Source organism: Zea mays, chromosome 1, assembly GCF_902167145.1.
Source record: "Zea mays cultivar B73 chromosome 1, Zm-B73-REFERENCE-NAM-5.0, whole genome shotgun sequence".
NCBI lineage: Eukaryota > Viridiplantae > Streptophyta > Magnoliopsida > Poales > Poaceae > Zea > Zea mays.
The window spans coordinates 152,619,542-152,639,611 of record NC_050096.1 but is presented as its reverse complement, the minus strand read 5'-3'; positions in this window follow the sequence as shown (position 1 = coordinate 152,639,611).

Below are 20,070 nucleotides of genomic sequence, written 5' to 3'. Positions count from 1 at the left end.
TCTTAATGATGAAGAAATGGCTCTCATCATCAAGAGATTCAAGACGGTGCTAAAGGGTCGCAATGGACAGCCGAGCAAGACTAAGACCAAGGGGAAGCGATCATGCTTCAAATGCGGTAAGCTTGGTCATTTTATTGCTAACTGTCCTGATAATGAAAGTGACCAGGAAAAGGGGAACAAAAGGGAGAAGAAGAAGCACTACAAGAAAGCCAAGGGCGAGGCGCATCTAGGCAAGGAGTGGGATTCGGATTGCTCCTCCTCCGACTCCGACAATGAGGGACTCGCCGCCACCGCCTTCAACAAATCGGCCCTCTTCCCCAACGAGCGTCACACGTGTCTCATGGCTAAGGAGAAGAAAGTAAGTACTCGAAACTCTACTTATGCTTCTTCTAGTGATAATGATTCTAGTGACGATGATGAAATAGACTATTCTAGTGTATTTAAAGGTCTAGATAGAATTACAATTGGCAAAATTAATGAATTAATTGATGCATTGAATGAGAAGGATAAACTCTTAGAGAAACAAGAGGATTTATTGTATGAAGAGCATGATAAATTTTTAGAAGCTCAAAAATCTCATGCTCTAGAAGTTAAAAGAAATGAGATGCTTACTTGTGAATTATCCTCATGCCATGAAACAATTTCAAAATTAAAGAGCATTAACGATGAGTTGAATGTTAAGATAGAAATAGCTAGTAAATCAACAACTTGTGTAGAAAATGTTGCTATTTGCAATAGATGTAAAGAATTTGATATTGATGCTTGTAGTGAACACATAGCCTCTATTGCAAAGCTAAATAATGAAGTGGCTAGTCTTAATGTCCAACTTAAGACTAGCAAAAGTGAATTTGATAAGTTAAAATTTGCAAGGGATGCCTACACAATAGGAAGACATCCCTCAATTAAGGATGGGCTTGGCTTCAAGAGGGAAGCCAAGAACTTAACAAGCCATAAGGATCTCATTCTCGCCAAGGAGAAAGGGAAGGCCCCTATGGCTACTAGTGCTAAAAGGAACCATGCATTTTTGTATCATGATAGAAGACAAACTAGAAATGTAAGTCATGATGCTTTTGATTCATATGTTTATGATTCTCATGCCATGTTTGCTCCTAGTTCCTCTTATGTGTATGATAGAAATGTTACTAGGAGAAATGTTGTTCCTAAAAGAAATGCTATTCATCATGTGCCTAGAAGGAATGTTATTCATGCTCCTAGGAAAATAGCAAATGAACCTTCTACAATTTATTGTGCTTTGAATGCTTCATTTGCAATTTGTAGAAAGGATAGAAAAGTAATTGCTAGGAAGTTAGGGGCAAAATGCAAAGGTGATAAAACTTGCATTTGGGTCCCTAAGGATATATGTGCTAACCTTGTAGGACCCAACATGAGTTGGGTACCTAAGACCCAAGCCTAAATTTGCCTTGCAGGTTTATGCATCCGGGGGTTCAAGCTGGATTATCGACAGCGGATGCACAAACCATATGACGGGGGAGAAGAAGATGTTCACCTCCTACGTCAAGAATAAAGATTCCCAAGATTCAATTGTATTCGGTGATGGGAATCAAGGCAAGGTAAAAGGTTTAAGTAAAATTGCAATTTCTAATGAGCACTCCATATCTAATGTGTTTTTAGTAGAGTCTCTTGGATATAATCTGCTATCTGTTAGTCAATTATGCAATATGGGGTATAACTGTCTATTTACAAATGTAGATGTGTCTGTCTTTAGAAGAAGTGATGGTTCACTAGCTTTTAAGGGTGTATTAGACGGCAAACTTTATTTAGTTGATTTTGCAAAAGAAGAGGCCGGTCTAGATGCATGCTTAATAGCTAAGACTAGCATGGGCTGGCTGTGGCATCGCCGCTTAGCACATGTGGGTATGAAGAACCTTCACAAGCTTCTAAAGGGAGAACACGTGATAGGTTTGACTAACGTGCATTTCGAAAAAGATAGACCTTGTGCAGCTTGTCAAGCAGGTAAACAAGTGGGAGGAGCGCATCACAGCAAGAACGTGATGACCACTTCAAGACCCCTGGAGCTGCTGCATATGGACCTCTTCGGACCTGTCGCCTATCTGAGCATAGGAGGGAGTAAGTATGGTTTAGTTATTGTTGATGATTTTTCCCGCTTCACTTGGGTGTTCTTTTTGCAGGATAAGTCTGAAACCCAAGGGACCCTCAAGCGCTTCCTCAGGAGAGCTCAAAATGAGTTTGAGCTCAAAGTGAAGAAGATAAGGAGCGACAACGGATCCGAGTTCAAGAACCTTCAAGTGGAGGAGTTCCTTGAAGAGGAAGGGATCAAGCACGAGTTCTCCGCTCCCTACACACCACAGCAAAATGGTGTGGTAGAGAGGAAGAACAGGACGCTCATCGATATGGCGAGGACGATGCTAGGAGAGTTCAAGACCCCCGAGTGCTTTTGGACGGAAGCCGTTAACACTGCTTGCCACGCCATCAACAGGGTCTACCTTCATCGTCTCCTCAAGAAGACGTCGTATGAGCTACTAACCGGTAACAAACCCAATGTATCGTACTTTCGTGTATTTGGGAGTAAATGCTACATTCTAGTGAAGAAGGGTAGAAATTCTAAGTTTGCTCCCAAAGCTGTAGAAGGGTTTTTGTTAGGTTATGACTCAAATACAAAGGCGTATAGAGTCTTCAACAAATCATCGGGTTTGGTTGAAGTCTCTAGCGATGTTGTATTTGATGAGACTAATGGCTCTCCAAGAGAGCAAGTTGTTGATTGTGATGATGTAGATGAAGAAGATGTTCCGACGGCCGCTATACGGACCATGGCGATTGGAGAAGTACGGCCACAGGAACAAGATGAACGAAATCAACCTTCTTCCTCAACTATGGTGCATCCCCCAACCAAAGATGACGAACAGGTACCTCAAGTGGAGGCGCTTGATCAAGGGGGAGCACAAGATGATCAAGTGATGGAGGAAGAAGCGCAACCGGCACCTCCAACCCAAGTTCGAGCGATGATTCAAAGGGATCATCCCGTCGATCAAATTCTGGGTGACATTAGCAAGGGAGTAACTACTCGATCTCGATTAGTTAATTTTTGTGAGCATTACTCCTTTGTCTCTTCTATTGAGCCTTTCAGGGTAGAGGAGGCCTTGCTAGATCCGGATTGGGTATTGGCCATGCAGGAGGAGCTCAACAACTTCAAGCGCAATGAAGTTTGGACACTGGTGCCTCGTCCGAAGCAAAATGTTGTGGGAACCAAGTGGGTGTTCCGCAACAAACAGGACGAGCACGGGGTGGTGACGAGGAACAAGGCTCGACTTGTGGCAAAAGGTTATGCCCAAGTCGCAGGTTTGGACTTTGAGGAGACTTTCGCTCCTGTGGCTAGGCTAGAGTCCATTCGTATCTTGCTAGCATATGCCGCTCACCATTCTTTCAGGTTGTACCAAATGGATGTGAAGAGCGCTTTCCTCAACGGGCCAATCAAGGAGGAAGTGTACGTGGAGCAACCCCCTGGCTTCGAGGATGAACGGTACCCCGACCATGTGTGTAAGCTCTCTAAGGCGCTCTATGGACTTAAGCAAGCCCCAAGAGCATGGTATGAATGCCTTAGAGACTTTTTACTTGCTAATGCTTTCAAGGTTGGGAAGGCCGATCCAACTCTTTTTACTAAGACATGTGATGGTGATTTGTTTGTGTGCCAAATTTATGTCGATGACATAATATTTGGTTCTACTAATCAAAAGTCTTGTGAAGAGTTTAGCAGGGTGATGATGCAGAAATTCGAGATGTCGATGATGGGCGAGTTGAACTACTTCCTTGGATTCCAAGTGAAGCAACTCAAGGACGGCACCTTCATCTCCCAAACGAAGTACACGCAAGATCTGCTAAAGCGGTTTGGGATGAAGGACGCCAAGCCCGCAAAGACTCCGATGGGGACCGACGGACACACCGACCTCAACAAAGGAGGTAAGTCCGTTGATCAAAAAGCATACCGGTCAATGATAGGTTCTTTGCTTTACTTATGTGCTAGTAGACCGGATATCATGCTTAGCGTATGCATGTGTGCTAGATTTCAATCCGATCCTAAGGAGTGTCACTTAGTGGCGGTGAAGCGAATTCTTAGATATTTAGTTGCTACGCCTTGCTTCGGGCTCTGGTATCCAAAGGGGTCTACCTTTGACTTAGTTGGATACTCAGACTCCGACTATGCTGGATGTAAGGTCGATAGGAAGAGTACATCGGGGACGTGCCAATTCTTAGGAAGGTCCCTGGTGTCATGGAACTCTAAGAAACAAACATCCGTTGCCCTATCCACCGCTGAGGCTGAGTACGTTGCCGCAGGTCAGTGTTGCGCGCAACTGCTTTGGATGAGGCAAACCCTCCGGGACCTTGGCTACAATCTGAGCAAAGTCCCACTCCTATGTGACAATGAGAGTGCTATCCGCATGGCGGAGAATCCTGTTGAGCACAGCCGCACAAAGCACATAGACATCCGGCATCACTTTTTGAGAGACCACCAGCAAAAGGGAGATATCGAAGTGTTTCATGTTAGCACCGAGAACCAGCTAGCCGATATCTTCACTAAGCCTCTAGATGAGAAGACCTTTTGCAGGCTGCGTAGTGAGCTAAATGTCTTAGATTCGCGGAACTTGGATTGAATTGTAGCATACATGTGTTTATGCATTTGATCAGGTTCATTCTGCATTTTGTTGCTTATTGTGGTGCTCAAGTTGTACCAACACTCCCTGGACCTCACAAGTCCGTTGCAAAGTGATGCACATGTTTAGGGGGAGATGTGTTACAACTTGACCCTTTGAGACTAACCATTTGCTTGAGTTTGCTTGATTGAGTCTCGAAGGAGGATTGAAAGGGAAAAGGTGGACTTGGACCATGAAAGACTTCCACTGCACTCCGATGAGAGGGTAACTAATTCCAAGTTCATCTCATGAAATCTTATTGCCATTTGCTCTTAATTGAAGACTTTGGTGAGGCAATGGGGTTAAAAGGCCAAGATTAATCCCGTTTTGGTGCTTGATGCCAAAGGGGGAGAAAATAAAGGCCAAAGTGATAAATGGATCAGCTACCACTTGAGAGATTTTGAAAATAGTAGAATAGAGTTTTTGTTTTGTCAAAAGCTTTTATTGTCTCTTATTGTCTCTATTTTCAAAAGTTGGCTTCTTGTGGGGAGAAGTGTTGATTATGGGAAATAGGGGGAGTTTTTGAAATCTGTGATCAATCTCCTTTGGAATGACTCTCGTTATGCTTCAACATGTGTGTTTGACTTAGAGATAGAGATTTGAGTTTGATTTGCAAAAACAAACCAAGTGGTGGCAAAAGATGATCCATATATGCCAAAATTGAATAAAACTCAAAGTCAGTTTTTATTTGAAGTGATTTTGCACTTGTTCTAGTTGCTTTATGTTGTGTTGGCATAAATCACCAAAAAGGGGGAGATTGAAAGGGAAATGTGCCTTTGGGCCATTTCTAAGTATTTTGGTGATTGAGTGCAAACACAAGTGCTTAAATGAGAAAATATGCCCATAGATGAACAAAGTGCAAATCACAAGTAAAGGTATGTTTCTAAGCCTTAGTACATTAGTTTTGTGTACTAACATCTTGTCTAAGTGTTAGAAACAGGAGAAAGAAGAAAAGAAAAGAAGTGGAGAGTGGCTGTGTACAGCCAAAGGCTGCTTCGGGCTGGGGCACCGGACTGTCCGGTGTGCACCGGACAGTGTCCGGTGCGCCAGACCAGCGCGGAGCAAACCAGCCGCTCTCGGGTTTTTCTCCGGCGACTTCGGCTAAAATTCACCGGACTGTCCGGTGTGCACCGGACTGTCCGGTGAGCCATCGGTCGGCCGGGCCAACGGTCGACCGCTCGATCGGCGCGCGACACGTGGCCGAGCCAACGGTCGGAAGGAAGCACCGGACTGTCCGGTGTGCACCGGACATGTCCGGTGCGCCAACTGTGCGCAGATCTGACTCAGACAGCAACGGTCGGATGCGCTGTTTAAGGAAACAAATCAGGCACTGGACAGTGTCCGGTGTGCACCGGACTGTCCGGTGCGCCACGAGACAGAAGGCAAAGATGGCCTTCCAGATTTGTTCCCAACGGCTCCTAGCTGCCTTGGGGCTATAAAAGGGACCCCTTGGCGCATGGAGGAGAACACCAAGCATTCCTTGAGCACTCTTGATCACTCACACATCAATCTCGCACATTTGTTCGACATTCTAGTGATTTGAGCTCCGTTCTAGTGTGCTAGTCTTTTGAGCTCAAGTCTGGGTCTTGTGTGTGCGTATTCGCTGTGATCTTTGTGTCGTGTGTGAGTTGCTAATCCCTCCCTTGCTCTGTGATTCTCTGTGAACATCTTTTGTAAGGGCGAGAGGCTCCAAGTTGTGGAGATTCCTCGCAAACGGGATTGAGAAAAGAAAAGCAAGAACACCGTGGTATTCAAGTTGATCATTGGATCACTTGAGAGGAGTTGAGTGCAACTCTCGTCCGTTGGGACGCCACAACGTGGAGTAGGCAAGTTTTGTACTTGGCCGAACCACGGGATAACCACTGTGTCATCTCTGTGATTGGATTCTTGTGGTTATTGTGTTTTGACTCCTCTCTAGCCACTTGGCATAAACTGTGCTAACGCCTAATCAAGTTTTGTGGCTATAAGTTTAAGTTTTTACAGGATCACCTATTCACCCCCCCCTCTAGGTGCTCTCATACGCTAAGCATAATGTCCGGTCTACTAGCACATAAATAAAGCAAAGAACCTATCATTGACCGGTATGCTTTTTGATCAACGGACTTACCTCCTTTGTTGAGGTCGGTGTGTCCGTCGGTTCCCATCGGCGTCTTTGCGGGCTTGGCGTCCTTCATCCCAAACCGCTTTAGTAGATCTTGCGTGTACTTCGTTTGGGAGATGAAGGTGCCGTCCTTGAGTTGCTTCACTTGGAACCCAAGGAAGTAGTTCAACTCGCCCATCATCGACATCTCGAATTTCTGCGTCATCACCCTGCTAAACTCTTCACAAGACTTTTGGTTAGTTGAACCAAATATTATGTCGTCGACATAAATTTGGCACACAAACAAATCACCATCACATGTCTTTGTAAAAAGAGTTGGATCGGCTTTCCCAACCTTGAAAGCATTAACAATTAAGAAATCTCTAAGGCATTCATACCATGCTCTTGGGGCTTGCTTAAGTCCATAGAGCGCCTTAGAGAGCTTACACACATGGTCGGGGTACCGTTCATCCTCAAAGCCAGGGGGTTGCTCCACGTACACCTCCTCCTTGATTGGTCCGTTGAGGAACGCGCTCTTCACATCCATTTGGAACAACCTGAAAGAATGGTGAGCGGCATATGCTAGCAAGATACGAATTGATTCTAGCCTAGCCACAGGAGCAAAAGTCTCCTCGAAATCCAAACCTGCGACTTGGGCATAACCTTTTGCCACAAGTCGAGCCTTGTTTCTCGTCACCACCCCGTGCTCGTCCTGTTTGTTGCGGAACACCCACTTGGTTCCCACAACATTTTGCTTGGGACGAGGCACCAGTGTCCAAACTTCATTGCGCTTGAAGTTGTTTAGCTCCTCTTGCATGGCCAACACCCAGTCCGGATCTAGCAAGGCCTCTTCTACCCTGAAAGGCTCAATAGAAGAGACAAAAAAGTAATGTTCACAAAAATTAACTAATCGAGACCGAGTAGTTACTCCCTTGCTAATGTCACGCAGAATTTGGTCGACGGGATGATCCCTTTGGATCGTCGCTCGAACTTGGGTTGGAGGTGCCGGTTGCGCTTCTTCCTCCATCACGTGATCATCTTGTGCTCCCCCTTGATCACACGCCTCCTTTTGATGAACCTGTTCACCGTCTTGAGTCGGGGGATGCACCATAATTGAGGAAGAGGGTTGATCTTGCTCATCTTGTTCCTGTGGCCGCACTTCTCCAATCGCCATGGTGCGTATGGCGGCCGTTGGAACGTCTTCTTCATCTGCATCATCACAATCAACAACTTGCTCTCTTGGAGAGCCATTAGTCTCATCAAATACAACGTCGCTAGAGACTTCAACCAAACCCGATGATTTGTTGAATACTCTATACGCCTTTGTATTTGAGTCATAACCTAGTAAAAACCCTTCTACAGCTTTGGGAGCAAACTTAGAATTTCTACCCTTCTTCACTAGAATGTAGCATTTACTCCCAAATACACGAAAGTACGATACATTGGGTTTGTTACCGGTTAGTAGCTCATACGACGTCTTCTTAAGGAGGCGATGAAGGTAGACCCTGTTGATGGCGTGGCAAGCAGTGTTAACGGCTTCCGTCCAAAAGCACTCGGGGGTCTTGAACTCTCCTAGCATCGTCCTCGCCATATCGATGAGTGTCCTGTTCTTCCTCTCTACCACACCATTTTGCTGTGGTGTGTAGGGAGCGGAGAACTCGTGCTTGATTCCTTCCTCTTCAAGGAACTCCTCCACTTGAAGGTTCTTGAACTCGGATCCGTTGTCGCTCCTTATCTTCTTCACTTTGAGCTCAAACTCATTTTGAGCTCTCCTGAGGAAGCGTTTGAGGGTCCCTTGGGTTTCGGACTTTTCCTGCAAAAAGAACACCCAAGTGAAGCGGGAAAAGTCATCGACAATAACTAAACCATACTTACTTCCTCCTATGCTCAGATAGGCGACGGGTCCAAAAAGGTCCATATGCAGCATCTCCAAGGGTCTTGATGTCGTCATCACATTTTTGGTGTGATGAGAGCCTCCCACCTGTTTCCCTGCTTGACAAGCTGCACAAGGTCTATCTTTTTCGAATTGAACATTAGTTAGACCTATCACGTGTTCTCCCTTTAGAAGCTTGTGAAGGTTCTTCATCCCCACATGTGCTAAGCGGCGATGCAACAGCCAGCCCATGCTAGTCTTAGCTATTAAGCATGCATCTAGACCGGCCTCTTCTTTTGCAAAATCAACTAAATAAAGTTTGCCGTCTAATACACCCTTAAAAGCTAGTGAACCATCACTTCTTCTAAAGACAGACACATCTACATTTGTAAATAGACAGTTATATCCCATATTGCATAATTGACTCACAGATAGCAGATTATATCCAAGAGACTCAACTAAAAACACATTAGATATGGAGTGCTCATTAGAAATTGCAATTTTACCTAAACCTTTTACCTTGCCTTGATTCCCATCACCGAATATAATTGAATCTTGGGAATATTTATTCTTGACGTATGAGGTGAACATCTTCTTCTCCCCCATCATATGGTTTGTGCATCCGCTGTCGATAATCCAGCTTGAACCCCCGGATGCATAAACCTGCAAGGCAAATTTAGGCTTGGGACTTAGGTACCCAACTCTTGTTGGGTCCTACAAGGTTAGTCACAATTTCCTTAGGGACCCAAATGCAAGTTTTATCACCTTTGCATTTTGCCCCTAACTTCCTAGCAATTACTTTTCTATCCTTTCTACAAATTGCAAAGGAAGCATTCAAAGCACAATAAATTGTAGAGGGTTCATTCACTACTTTTCTATGAACATTTGCAACATTTCTTTTAGGAACAACATTTCTCCTAGTAACATTTCTATCATACACATAAGAAGAACTAGGAGCAAACATGGCATGAGAATCATAAACATATGAATCAAAAGCATCATAACTTCTATTTACATTTCTAGTTTGTCTTCTATCATGATACAAAAAGGCATGGTTCCTTTTAGCACTAGTAGCCATAGGGGCCTTCCCTTTCTCCTTGGCGGGAATGGGAGCCTTATGGCTTGTTAAGTTCTTGGCTTCCCTCTTGAAGCCAAGTCCATCCTTAATTGAGGGATGTTTACCAACCGTGTAGGCATCCCTAGCAAATTTTAGTTTTTCAAAATCACTTTTGCTAGTCTTAAGTTGAGCATTAAGACTAGCCACTTCATCATTTAGTTTTGAAATTGAAACTAAGTGTTCACTACAAGCATTAACATCAAAATCCTTACACCTAGTGCAAATTGTAATATTTTCAACACAAGAGTTACTTGCTACTTCTAGTTTAGCAGTTAAAACATTAATTTCACCTTTTAAAGAAGAAATGGTTTCATTACAAGTAGAAAGTTCACAAGAAAGTATTCCATTTCTTTTAACTTCTAGAGCAAGTGAATTTTGAGCACTAACAAATTTATCATGCTCTTCATATAAAAGGTCTTCTTGTTTCTCTAAGATTCTATCCTTTTCATTTAAGGCATCAATCAGCTCATTAATCTTAGCTATCTTAGTTCTATCCAATCCCTTGAATAAACTAGAGTAATCAATTTCATCCTCACTAGATTCATCATCACTAGAAGAATCATAAGTATTAGCATTACGAGTGATTACCTTCTTTTCCCTTGCCATGAGGCAAGTGTGATGCTCGTTGGGGAAGAGAGCCGATTTGTTGAAGGCAGTGGCGGCGAGTCCCTCATTGTCGGAGTCGGAGGAGGAGCAATCCGAATCCCACTCCTTGCCGAGATGCGCCTCGCCCTTGGCCTTCTTGTAATTCTTCTTGTTTTCCCTCTTGTTTCCCTGTTCCTGGTCACTATCGTTATCGGGGCAGTTAGCGATAAAATGACCAATCTTACCGCACTTGAAGCATGAGCGCTTCCCCTTTGTCTTGTTCTTGCTTGGCTGCCCCTTGTGACCCTTCAGCACCGTCTTGAATCTTTTGATGATAAGAGCCATCTCTTCATCATTGAGCCCGGCCGCCTCAACTTGCGCCACCTTGCTAGGTAGCGACTCCTTGCTCCTTATTGCCTTTAGAGCAATGGGTTGAGACTCGTGGAGTGGACCGTTCAACGCGTCGTCGACGTATCTTGCCTCCTTGATCATCATCCGCCCGCTCACGAATTTTCCAAGTACTTCTTCGGGCGTCATCATCGTGTACCTGGGATTCTCACGAATATTGTTCACGAGATGAGGATCAAGAACGGTAAATGACCTGAGCATTAGGCGGACGACGTCGTGATCCGTCCAACGCGTGCTTCCGTAGCTCCTTATCTTGTTGATAAGGGTCTTGAGCCGGTTGTAAGTTTGAGTTGGCTCTTCTCCCCTTATCATGGCGAATCGTCCAAGCTCGCCCTCCACCAACTCCATCTTGGTGAGCATGGTGATGTCGTTCCCCTCGTGAGAGATCTTGAGGGTGTCCCATATCTGCTTGGCATTGTCCAAGCCGCTCACCTTATTGTACTCTTCCCTGCACAAAGATGCTAAGAGAACAGTAGTAGCTTGTGCATTTTTATGAATTTGTTCATTGATAAACATAGGGCTATCCGAGCTATCAAATTTCATTCCATTCTCTACAATCTCCCATATGCTTGGATGGAGAGAGAATAAATGACTATGCATTTTGTGACTCCAAAATCCGTAGTCCTCCCCATCAAAGTGTGGAGGTTTACCAAGAGGAATGGAAAGTAAATGCGAATTCGAACTATGTGGAATACGAGAATAATCAAATGAAAAGTTCGAATTGACCGTCTTCCTGTAGTCGTTGTCGTCGTCCTTTTGGGAAGAAGAGGACTCATCGCTGTCGTAGTAGACGATCTCCTTGATGCGTCTTGTCTTCTTCTTCTTCCCATCTTTTCGCTTGTGGCCCGAGCCCGAGTTGTTGGACTTGTCATCCCTTGGCTCGTTGACGAAAGACTCCTTCTCCTTGTCGTTGATCACAATTCCCTTCCCCTTAGGATCCATCTCTTCGGGCGGTTAGTCCCTTTCTTGAAGAGAACGGCTCCGATACCAATTGAGAGCACCTAGAGGGGGGGTGAATAGGTGATCCTGTAAAACTTAAACTTATAGCCACAAAAACTTGTTAAGAGTTAGCATAATAATGCCAAGTGGCTAGAGAAAGTCTTGCACAATACGATAACCACAAAAGATCAAACACAGAGAAGACACGGTGGTTTATCCCGTGGTTCGGCCAAGCACAAATACTCGCCTACTCCACGTTGTGGCGTCCCAACGGACGAGAGTTGCACTCAACTCCTCTCAAGTGATCCAATGATCAACTTGAATACCACAGTGTTATGCTTTTCTTTTCTTATCCCGTTTGCGAGGAATCTCCACAACTTGGAGCCTCTCGCCCTTACACTTTTGATGTTCACAAAGAATCACAGAGTAAGGAAGGGGATGAGCAACACACACAAGACTTCAAAAGATCAGAGCAACAGCACGCACACAAGTCGCAACAAGAGCTCGCAACACAACTCAAAGAGTTCACAACTCCACAAGAGCTCTATATGCTATCACAATGAAACAAATGCGCGAGATCGATGTCTTGGTGCTTAGGAGTGTTGTAGGAATGCTTGGTGTTCTCCTCCATGCGCCTAGGGGTCCCTTTTATAGCCCCAAGGCAGCTAGGAGCCGTTGAGAACACATCTGGAAGGCTATCCTTGCCTTCTGTCGTTGGGCGCACCGGACAGTCCAGTGCACACCAGACACTGTCCGGTGCCCGATTTATTTCCATAAACAGCGCATCCGACCGTTGCTGTCTGTTGCAGATCTGGGCGCCGTTGGCGCACCGGACAGTCCGGTGCACACCGGACAGTCCGGTGCCCCATTCCGACCGTTGGCTCGGCCACGTGTCGCGCGCCGATCGCGCGGCCGACCGTTGGCCCGGCCGACCGTTGGCTCACCGGACAGTCCGGTGCACACCGGACAGTCCGGTGAATTTTAGCCGAAGTCGCCGGAGAAAAACCCGAGAGCGGCTGGTTTGCTCCGCGCTGGTCTGGCGCACCGGACACTGTCCGGTGCACACCGGACAGTCCGGTGCCCCAGCCCGAAGCAGCCCTCCACTCCTCTTCTTCTTCCTGTTTCTAACACTTAGACAAGAATATTAGTACACAAAACCAATGTACTAAGGCTTAGAAACATACCTTAACTTGTGATTTGCACTTTGTTCATCCATGGGCATATTTTCACATTTAAGCACTTGTGTTTGCACTCAATCACCAAAATACTTAGAAATGGCCCAAAGGCACATTTCCCTTTCAAAGAGTCCGACCAGCTCGTGACTTCTTTCATCACGCCCTTCGGCATGTACTGCTATGTCACCATGCCGTTCGGTTTGAGGAATGCGGGCGCGACGTACCAGTGGTGTATGAACCATGTGTTCGGCGAACACATCGGCCGCACAGTCGAGGCCTACGTCGACGACATCGTAGTCAAGACAAGGAAGGCTTCCGACCTCCTCTTCGACCTTGAAGTGACATTCCGATGTCTCAAGGCGAAAGGCGTCAAGCTCAATCCCGAGAAGTGTGTCTTCGGGGTGCCCCGGGGCATGCTCTTGGGGTTCATCGTCTCCGAGCGAGGCATCGAAGCCAACCCGGAGAAGATCGCAGCTATCACCAACATGGGGCCCATCAAGGACTTAAAAGGTGTACAGAGGGTCATGGGATGTCTCGCGGCCCTGAGCCGCTTCATCTCACGCCTCGGCGAAAGAGGTCTACCTCTGTACCGCCTCTTAAGGAAGGCCGAGTGTTTCGTCTGGACCCCTGAGGCCGAGGAAGCTCTTGGGAACCTGAAGGCGCTCCTTACAAAGGCGCCTATCTTGGTGCCCCCAGCTGATGGAGAAGCCCTCTTGGTCTACGTCGCCGCGACCACTCAGGTGGTTAGCGCCGCGATTGTGGTCGAGAGGCAAGAAGAAGGGCATGCATTGCCCGTTCAGAGGCCAGTCTACTTCGTCAGCGAGGTACTGTCCGAGACCAAGATCCGCTACCCACAAGTTCAGAAGCTGCTGTATGCAGTGATCCTGACGAGGCGAAAGTTGCGACATTACTTCGAGTCTCATCCGGTAACTGTGGTGTCATCCTTCCCCCTGGGGGAGATCATCCAGTGCCGAGAGGCCTCGGGCAGGATCGCAAAGTGGGCGGTGGAAATCATGGGCGAAACAATCTCGTTCGCCCCTCGGAAGGCCATCAAGTCCCAGGTATTGGCGGACTTCGTAGCCGAATGGGTCGACACCCAGCTGCCGACGGCTCCGATCCAACCGGAGCTCTGGACCATGTTTTTCGACGGGTCGCTGATGAAGACGGGAGCCGGCGCGGGCCTGCTCTTCATCTCGCCCCTCGGGAAACACCTACGCTACGTGCTACGCCTCCATTTCCCGGCGTCCAACAATGTGGCTGAGTACGAGGCTCTGGTCAACGGGTTGCGGATCGCCATCGAGCTAGGGGTCAGACGCCTCGACGCCCGCGGTGACTCGCAGCTCGTCATCGACCAAGTCATGAAGAACTCCCACTGCCGCGACCTGAAGATGGAGGCCTACTGCGATGAGGTTCGACGCCTGGAAGACAAGTTCTACGGGCTCGAGCTCAACCACATCGCTCGGCGCTACAACGAGACTGCGGACGAGCTGGCTAAAATAGCCTCGGGGCGAACAACGGTTCCCCCGGACGTCTTCTCCCGGGATCTGCATCAACCCTCCGTCAAGATCGACGACACGCCCGAGCCCGAGGCACCCTCGGCACAGCCCGAGGCACCCTCGGCTCGGCCCGAGGCACCCTCGGCTCGGCCCGAGGCACCCTCGGCTCGGCCCGAGGCGCCCTCGGTTCAGCCCGAGGTACCCTCGGCCCCCGAGGGCGAGGCACTGCACGTCGAGGAGGAGCAGAGCGGGGCCACGCCTGATCGAAACTGGCAGACCCCGTACCTGCAATATCTCTGCCAAGGAGAGCTACCCCTCGACCAAGTCGAGGCTCGGCGGGTAGCGCGACGCGCCAAGTCGTTCGTCTTGCTGGGCGATGAGGAGGAGCTCTACCACCACAGCCCCTCGGGCATCCTCCAGCGATGCATCTCCATCGCCGAAGGTCAGGAACTCCTGCAAGAAATACACTCGGGGGCTTGCGGCCATCATGCAGCGCCTCGAGCACTTGTCGGGAATGCTTTCCGGCAAGGCTTCTACTGGCCAACGGCGGTGGCTGACGCCACTAGAATTGTCCGCACCTGCGAAGGGTGCCAATTCTATGCGAAGCAGACCCACCTGCCCGCTCAGGCTCTACAGACGATACCCATCACCTGGCCCTTTGTTGTATGGGGTCTGGACCTCGTCGGTCCCTTGCAGAAGGCGCCCGGGGGCTACACGCACCTGCTGGTCGCCATCGACAAATTCTCCAAGTGGATCGAGGTCCGACCCCTGAACAGCATCAGGTCCGAGCAGGCGGTGGCGTTCTTCACCAACATCATCCATCGCTTCGGGGTCCCAAACTCCATCATCACCGACAACGGTACCCAGTTCACTGGCAGAAAATTCTTGGATTTTTGCGAGGATCACCACATCCGGGTGGACTGGGCCGCCGTGGCTCATCCCATGTCGAATGGGCAAGTAGAGTGTGCCAACGGCATGATTCTACAAGGGCTCAAGCCCAGGATTTACAACGACCTCAACAAGTTCGGCAAGCGATGGATGAAGGAACTCCCCTCGGTGATCTGGAGCCTGAGGACAACGCCAAGCCGAGCCACGGGTTTCACGCCGTTCTTCCTGGTCTACGGGGCCGAGGCCATCTTGCCCACTGACCTGGAATACGGCTCCCCGAGGACGAGGGCCTACAACGATCAAAGCAACCAAGCTAGCCGAGAAGAATCACTGGACCAGCTGGAAGAGGCTCGGGACAAGGCCTTACTACACTCGGCGCGGTACCAGCAGTCCCTGCGACGCTACCACGCCCAAGGGGTCCGGCCCCGAGACCTCCAGGTGGGCGACCTGGTGCTTCGGCTGCGGCAAGACGACCGAGGGAGGCACAAGCTCACGCCCCCCTGGGAGGGGCCATTCGTCATCGCCAAAGTTCTGAAGCCCGGAACATACAAGCTGGCCAACAATCAAGGCGAGATCTACGGCAACGCTTGGAACATCAAACAGCTACGTCGCTTCTACCCTTAAGATGTTTTCAAGCTATTCATATACCTCGCACCCACGCAAAGTTTAGTCATCAAGGAAGGGTCGGCCTCGCCTCGGCAAAGCCCGACCCTCCCTCGGGGGCTAAAAGGGGGGAGACCTCCTCTACGTCGAAATTTTCCTCGAAAAAAGATCTCTTTTAGCAGAATATCTTTCGTGCTTTTTGACTACTTCGAAAAGCGGATCCTGGAAACGACGGAGTACACGTAAGCAGTCAAGGCTGACCGAGCCGAGGGACTCCTACGCCTCCGGGATACGGATACCTCACTCATCACCTTCTGCGATAAGTAACTCGCGTTCGGATAAAGTGATTCCGCGGACCGAACAAGTCTTTACGTTCGGAAGCTCTTCTGCCAAAGCGGTCCTTCAAGCCTTCTCGACTGAATCGGTGACAGGGTCTCATGGACGGGTGAAAGTACGCGTAAGCAGCAAGGCCGACCGAGCCGAGGGACTCCCACGCCTCCGGGATACGGATACCTCACTCATCACCTTCCGCGAGAAGCAACTCTCGCTCGCACAAACATCCCTGTTACCGACAAAAAGTCCAGATGCTCGAAATAAGAGGAAAGGAGACGCAGCTTTACAACGCAGCGAGGGTGTGTTTTCTGGCCTCAGCGGTCGTAGAAGGCACACGCTACAAGACAATCTGATCCTGCAGGCTCGGGTCTTCACGCTGGAAGGGGGCTATAGCACCCTCGGCATCGACGACACCTTCAGTGAGGTCCGACCCGGCCTCGGACGGTGACGCGGTCCAGGGACTTCTCCGGGAATCCGGCCCGAGCAGGCGGCTCGGCCGGTTACCCCAGGAGCCTCGGCCAACCATCCCCCGAGGGCGCCAGCCCGGTCCGAGGCCTCGGCTGGTCAACTCCGGCGTCGGCCCCGCTGACGGACAACCCGGCTAGGCTCCGGCCAACCAGGTTTTCATTTTCGAGCCAACTCCGCCTCTGTTCGTGCTGATATCGCTACCCCTGGCCTCGGCTCGTCGAAGAGCGGCCAAGGGGTCTCTTTAACTAAGCTAGAGGAGCCTCAGACAACAAGGCTGATCGAGCCGAGGGACTCCTACGCCTCCGGGATACGGATACCTCACTCGTCACCTTGACACGGGGCGACTCATGCTTGGTGAAGCGGTTCAGATAATCAACAGGCGAGACTTAGTGCTCGAAAATGAGGAAAAAACACGGCTCCGTGCCAAAATTACATACATGTTCAGGCCTCGACAGCCAAATTGAACAAAGACACCGGCATTCAAAGTGCCATTACAAACGGAACTCCGGTTCCCCCTCCGCAGGTACGAACAACCCCACTCCATAGGGGAAGGCCTGTGGAGCAACAGAAGACTGACGAGCGGCTCGCCGCCGCCCGCTCTGACTACGGCGATAACGACCCCGCTCCGGATGGTCGAGCTGCAGCAGCGCAGGCCTCAGGGTGGGCGCTGCTGCAATCTTGCCCTCGCCCACATCGACGCCCGAGGGGCGAGGACAAGTACGAAGAACCGGAGGCCCGAAGCGCGGATGGTGGCGGTGATCCCGTCGGTGACGGGGACTTCTCGAGCCGCCTCCGCCTCGGCACCGACGGCAGGGGCCATCAGCCCCCCGACAGATCCCCACTCAAATCCTCCCGGGCGAGTGGGGCACCGACCTCCGCGTGGGGGCGCCATCCCGGTGCAAAGGCAGGACCACCCCAGAACACGAACGCCGCCCTAGCAGCGCGCGGCATCTTGGGTGGTCCTCCCGTGCACACGGCGCGGCAGCCGCCCTCCGGCAGGAGGGGCCGCCGGGAGCCAAGCCGACGAGCCCGACACGCTGGAGGTCACGACGCCCGCCGTCGACCGGCCCCGCGTTGTCGAAGTCCGGGCCGCCCGCAGGGCCAGTGAGCGCCCTCTCCCTCGAACGCCGCGGGAAAGGGTGACCCACGAACCCGCGTGGGAGGTAGAGCGCCGGCTCAGCCCGGCCCCCACCCCAGCGAGGATGATGAACATCCTTGAAGCTGAGGGTGGGACCAAGATCGCAGCCCGACTTGCTTCTCCCCACCCAGGAACTGGCGGTCACCGTCTTGGGTGACCACCAGCGGAGGGGAGCAACCGGGCTGCATGATGAAAATCCTTGAAGCCGAACGATGGCTGAAAGGTACCAACTCCCACGGAGTTGCGTTCCTCCAACGATGAGGCAAAAAGACGGCGGGTACCCCCCATCCGAGGGCTTGGAAGATGGAAAGACGCGACGCATAAGGGAGGAAGAAGACAAGGTCGCCTTCCGAAAGGGGTCGCCCTCCTTTTAAAGGCAACTCTCCCTACGTGCGCCCCCAAACGCCACGGGCTGAGTCTTCTCCAACACGCTCCAAGGCCCTCCCCTGCGGCGCGGGGGCTGGGTCCCGCATGTCATGCAAACCGGCTCAGAGCAGAAGAAGCCAAAGTGCCGCGCGTGGTGCACACAACCGCCCAGCGGTTACGAGCGACCCCCCACTTTTGCCCAGACCAACGGGCGGAAGGAGTGGGCAGCCATGCAGGCGGCATGCAACCGCGCCAAGTGGACACGCTTCTCCGACTCCCAACGCGCCAGCATGGAGGCCCAGGCCCACGCGTCACGCAACCGGCGCGCCGGATGCTGCATGCAGGCAACTGCACCGCCACTTGCGCCACCATCGCGCCTCTTCGGTTGCGGAACCAATGACGCGGCTCGAGGCGACCCAGCGCACGACCCAGCGGCGCCAGCCTGGCGCGACGGTCAATGCAGCCGAAAGTGGGCCGGCAGTAATGACGGTGGCAGGCGGGCGGGAGCAGCAGTCACGTCGTCAGCCAGGCTCACGTCCCATCCAGGGGCAGCAAGAGAGCCTCCTCTCACGACGTGAAGACGGCGCGCCCGTGATCCGTCCCCCGAACGGCTCGCGCACCCGCAACGGCCGCCCCGCCAACCACTCGCCCCGTCGCATTAACTCCGCGGCGGGACAGGCGGCGCTTCTGGCAGGAGAAGCGGGCGACGCTTCGCCTTCGCCAAATAACCGCGCCAAAAAAGGTACGCCACGTCGTTCGATTTCGTATCCTTTTCCTTTTTTCCTCTTTCTCTATCTCTTGCAACAGGGACCGGGAAAGGGGGATACCCCGAAAAGGATCCTTCCCTGTGAAGGAACCGGGCTCCGAGCCCCCCTACTGATCAGAGGTTCGAAGGCTGGCCCTCCGAGGGGTTCAACAGTCGCCTCAGATCGCGTGGGCCCTACACCCACTACTGGTCAGAGGTTCGAAGGCCAGCCCCCCGAAGGGCTCCACGGCCGCCTCAGGCTACTCGGGCTCCGCGCCCATTACTAATCAGGGGTTCAAAGGCTGGCCCCCGAAGGGTTCACAGTCGCCTCAGACGCCGAGCGAGGGATGACCAGGGGTACGTTCGATACATAACCGAGGCTCGGGCTGCGCTCCCGAGGTACCCTAGGACATTTCCGAGACCAGCGGGAGCGATCTTGTAACGGAATCCCATCAGAGGGAGGCATCGAGCCCTCGGACCCCGTCGCCAGGGGACCGGGTCCGGCAGATCACCCGCAGGTACTTTTGGGCGTGCCTCTGGGCCCCTAGCCGACCCCCAACGAACGGGGCACAGACGTCCACTCGGATTACCCGCTTGCAGCTCACCGGAGACACCATGTTCGGTGCCCATCGAGGGTAACATGGCGCTCTCCCCCCCTCCTCCTTGCGGAAAGGCGACGTAGGGGCGTATGTAAAAAAGCCGAGTCTGTCCCTGATCGCCCTCTCGCCCTGTGCGGAGGCTCGGGGGCTGCTCTCGCAAACCCGGCTCCGGCCGAACCGTTGACAGCGTCAACATACCAGCCCGAGAGCTTGGGCCCCGACCGTGCACCCGGTCTACGGCCAGTTCGCATGAGGGAACAACCAGACCAGCCAAAGCATTACGCAAGGCATTAAGACCTCGGGGGAGTGAAACCACTCCTCCGAGGCCTCGGGGGCTACACCCGGCGGGTGCGCTCGCGCGCACCCACCGGAACAAAATGCAACCGAGAAAGGCTGGTCCCCTTGCAAAAAAGTGCGACGAAAGCCTCCAAGCGAGTGCTAACACTCCCTTCGAGGCTCGGGGGCTACTGTCGGGGACCATAATTAGGGGTACCCTCAAGACGCCTAATTCTCAGCTGGTAACCCCCATCAGCATAAAGCTGCAGAGGCCTGATGGGTGCGATTAAGTCAGGGATCAGTCCATACGAGCG